Source organism: Aulonocara stuartgranti (genome assembly GCF_965226115.1).
Source record: "Aulonocara stuartgranti genome assembly, chromosome: 11".
In the NCBI taxonomy this organism is placed as follows: domain Eukaryota; kingdom Metazoa; phylum Chordata; class Actinopteri; order Cichliformes; family Cichlidae; genus Aulonocara; species Aulonocara stuartgranti.
The window spans coordinates 5175678-5180246 of record NC_138947.1 but is presented as its reverse complement, the minus strand read 5'-3'; the positions used below and the strand labels follow the sequence as shown (position 1 = coordinate 5180246).

Sequence of the window (4569 nt, the reverse complement as noted above, 5' to 3'; positions counted from 1 at the left end):
AGCTCCACCGTCAGATCGGTTTTCCACCACTGGAGGCCAACTGGCTATCAAGATGGTGCTCCCATCGTCGAGGCTTATAGGCGAAAACTTGGTTCGCTCGCTGATCCGCGGAGCAAGCACAGCCTCCCCGAATGCCCTGCAAAAATAAATATTTGAATATTCTCCGGCTCTCCTAAACCAGCTTAAATTGGATCATTTTATTTCGCCGCTTGCCCTTGCCAAAATGCCAAAAGAGTGTGGGTCTTGGCGAGCCTTTCGCACCCAGGCATGCCACCCTCCCCGTGGCCCTGCCCACCCTCTGCACTATCAGCTGACACAGAGTCTGCCCCCGGGCCGCCTCCTTTCTCCTCGGCCACACTCCTGCTGCGTGGAGCTGGCACGCTGAGCCCACACAGACACCGGTCTAAACCGGCCATGCGTCCAGAGCGCATCAGGTGACATCACGGTCATCAAAACCCGGCAGATGAGGAGGATGTGCAGCATCCTCATCCAGCCTTTATGCAAAGAGCGATTCTGCTCCGGCTCCTGGGAGGCACACTGAAGCTTTCTGAGATGTTTGAGAATGTGCAACGAAAAAAAGAAAGTATATGTACATCTGCGTCATTTCAGAAGTAGACTTTTTTTTTTTTAAAGAAAAACAAAATCTCTTTATTTTGAAAATGTGTTTTATTGTTCCTGAGCATTTTAAAACACAGGACTGTTTCAGTTTTCATATTGTGCTTTAATCTGGAGTTTGTTCCAGTCAGTCTTTGGTTTCTTTTCCTTTCTGTACAACATGAAGTCCTCAAGCTCACGAGTGCACAGTAGTTTAAATGTACTGTAATTTTGTTGCATCATTATCTTAAGTAAGTTTCAATATTGCACAAATATTCCATAAATAATATAGAGAAAGCTGACGTTTTTCTGGAGATTTGATCAGTACCAGTGATTTAAAAACTGCTTCTCAGTAGCTTGATGGACATTTGGCCGCTTTTGAACCTTCAACATTTTCAGGATCAGTTAACAAACAGAGATGAAATTGACAGACTGACTGAAAACCAAGTTAAGAGTTCCATGAATGCACACATACCCTGGAAATAAGAGGCATTTAGAAACCATGTCATTCAAAGACACAAGCCAAAACACAATAGCAAAGGTTTTTATTATATATATTGTGTTGATGCTTGAAGATAAAGATAAAAGGGATGCATTTCACCCTCTTTTTATAACATGCAGATGGAAAACAGGCATTTGTACGTGCTGTGATTGGTGCATTCCTGCTGTGAAGTTTCGCTGCTGCACCCATAGCAACAGCATCTATGGAAAACTCACACTTCAGACAGGTTTGTTTTTTTAGTCTGGATCATTTTCCCACAAATGAGCACTGTTGGCAAATTATACTCCTCGGAGAGAAGCTAAATACCAGTACTGACAACAGCCGTGATGTTTCAAAGTCAAATATTGATTGATTGATTGATTAACTTTGTACCTGTAAGTATAACTGTACAAAAAGACTCCTGACCTCTACACAAAGGACTCATAGCCCTTTCATTTAAAAAGTTCAATGTAATAATTTAAGGGAATTATTTGGATGACAACTATGTAAATTTATAGCACAAACTGCAGGGTTAACCAATGAAGTTGGACGTCTGTTGGCTTTCATGAACACACTGGTTTGGGTTAATGTCAGATTGTTATTGTTTCAGTTCGCCCCGATTGTTATTATTGCATATCATAATTAAAAAAAAATTCTAAGCTGCCATAAAGAATTTGAAACTCTTCTTCAGTCCCGTCTTGTGTCTGTTGGAGACCCGGCTGGTTTTCAGGCAGATCTTTAACAATAAACTAGCGGCTCACTATCTGCCCTTAGCAGTAAAAGTATTTGCTGCACTGCTGCAAGTGTAAATTAGGTATCCGAGCCTAAACAGTTTTACTGAAGCTCTCGTCTCAGTCGCTGCGTTTCAGAGTGGATTACAGCTTTGTGTCTCTGCACACAGCAGCAAGTGTGCAGACTGAGATGGGGAAAAATGCTCAAAGTGAAACAACTGGCTGCTGAATGTGGCATTTTGCTCGCTCTAAAATTAAATTTGTGTCTTAATACAGTGCTTTGTTTTTTTTTTTTTTTTACTCCATTCTCTCTCTCTTTCTCTGAAGTTTGTCCACAACTTCTGGGAAATGTTTGGCCAGCACCTGCATGATTAATATTTAATGTAGCTGTTTTGGAAGTAAGTATTTACGTGGCCTTTAATTACTTGGGTCAATTCAAACTTACATTTATTGCTGCTTTTTTCAGATATTCCCTCTTTTTTGTGTGCAACTCATCAACCGTTTTCATCAGTTGTCTATAATTGCCTCATTAGAGTTCTCCTAATTATAGTGATCAAGAAATCTTCCATACATATCAGAAAAAGGAAAGAAAAAAGTTTTTTTTCTACTTTAATGTGGTTTATTAGATTCATTTTGACAAAATAATCACAATTCTGTGAGACTCCAACGACTCGGCATGTTACTGTAATGTATGTAACCACAGTGTTAATTTATTTTAAAAGGCTGTGTGTCGAACAGCTCTGACCTTGTGAGCCATCTGGTTCCATCAGGCTCAAATTTCTTTCTTTCTTTCTTTTTTTCCCCTCCCTCCTCTGACGGCTGAAAAAGGAGCTTCCAAGAACCAGATGGCTGCTGAGGTTACAACACTTTCTGATTTGCCTTGGATCGATGATAACAGTTCGCCAGAACAACCTAAAGGTGGTGGAGGAAGACTGGACATGACTTGGGCTGAAAGGATTAAAGATCCAGACTCTGATTTAATTTCAGAATTTTAGCAGCTTGTGAACTCCAATTAATAGAATCTCATTTTTTAAAACTTGCTTGTAAAACAAGTTTGTGTTGTCTTTTGTGGTGAAGTGTTCATGTTTGTATTCCTTGTGCAGTGATGTCAAGGTGTGAACCCAGAGTATCAACCAGAATGAACACCGGGCTTTCATTCTTGGTTTCAGTTATAATTTTGTCTTTTCTTTATAATAAAAATAATCTGAACTTCAGCATCTGGTAATTGAAAATGTGGCGATCAACTTTACACTGCATGAAAAAATGGAAGTAAACCCAACAATCGGATCGAATTTGGACTCAACATGTAATGTAACAAGTAATGAGCAGTGTCCAGAGCAATGAACTTTTGAAAGCATATGGTGACATTTCAAAATGTTTTCACTTTTAATCATATGCCCTATTTTTGGACAGTGAGTCGTTTCCACTCGCTTCTGAACAATATATAAAAACTTGAATTTAACTTGAACTTAGTTCATTAAACAGGGAACAGGAAGTGCTCATTCATTTGGCAAAATTGTGCTTATATCATTTAGTGATGCAAAACTATTACAATTTACTCTTGCTAGTATCCTGGCTAGTGTCAAGTAACATCTGAACAGCAGATAACAGCCTATCAAACAAAAAACAAACCAAAAAGAAAGTACGCTAATCCAATGGGGTGGTCCAAAAACACTTTTCGCTCTCTTAAACAGCTAAAGGCTGATTTATGGCTCTCTGTTGGTGTCCGTTTGCTCTCAGCTTAGGCAGAGAGAAGGATTACGGGAATCCAATAAAGAACTAACAACATCACCAACATAAACAAGAGAAGCCCAAATTACTGGTTGTTTCACTTTTTGTTTGTGATGCCACCAAGTGTGAGTAGACGGCTAAACCACACATTGTTAATAATAATATATTTGTAGATGTACTGCGCTTAACTTAGTCGCAGTAATAATATTACGTTTATTTATTCAGCACTTTTTAACAACAAACAGCAACACTGGGCCACATCTGGTTAATCTTGTCTGGCCCACGTGAGTTCATTGGGATCATAACAGAAATAAATGCATCATGCAGTTTTTCTTATTTCTACCACCAAAGACTCTTCGATAAAGTCCACGCAGGCAAGCAGATGCAGTTTCACTGAAACCAACGTTTATGCGAGTTTGCTAGCCTCGAAAGACATAAGCTCACTCACAAAAAAGAAACATTACTGCAGAATGTAGAGTTTTTAACAAGACATGAATTTTGAAGTATTTACCTACTGAAGTCAGAGGATGTTTGAGTGCCACGAGACTTCTGGAACGATGGTCAGATGAGACCAAAGTGGAGATGTTTGCCCATAAAGCACGGTGCCATGTCAAACACAGGATATCAGCACAAACAGCTCATACCAACTGTCAAGTACGGCGGTGGATGGGTGATGATTTGGCTGGTTTTTCAGCCACAGTACCTGGACACTTGGAGACACACAGTGAACTTGTCTGCATACCAAAGTATCTGGTGTCAAATGTGACTTTACTAAAAGTTACAAGATCTTGTCTGACAAAGGTTTTATTTTGAAAGCGGTCCATAAATTAAAAAAAGCAAGACTCAATGAGCTTTGAGAAGTAAACTGAAAAGTTGATAAAAAGGCAGTTGATAATTATGCTTCTTTTTTTGTTAGTTTTTGATATGGCCGCACTTTTGAACTTTTTAGCAATTAGCCTAGTTTAGGCTAATTGCTAAAATCAGTCCCCCTGATATCAGAACTGGTTTTGGCCAGTATCAGATGGAGCTCGC

At 39.5% G+C, this 4569-nt stretch overlaps 1 long non-coding RNA gene across 1 annotated transcript; it reads left to right on the top strand.

Annotated features, from left to right (window-relative positions):
• Window positions 1-518: 518 nt before the first annotated feature.
• LOC309716489 lies at window positions 519-2189 on the top strand. Its single transcript, XR_014279451.1, has 3 exons — window positions 519-583; window positions 1216-1322; window positions 2134-2189. It is a non-coding gene; the product is annotated as an uncharacterized lncRNA (long non-coding RNA).
• The last annotated feature ends 2380 nt before the right edge of the window (window positions 2190-4569 follow it).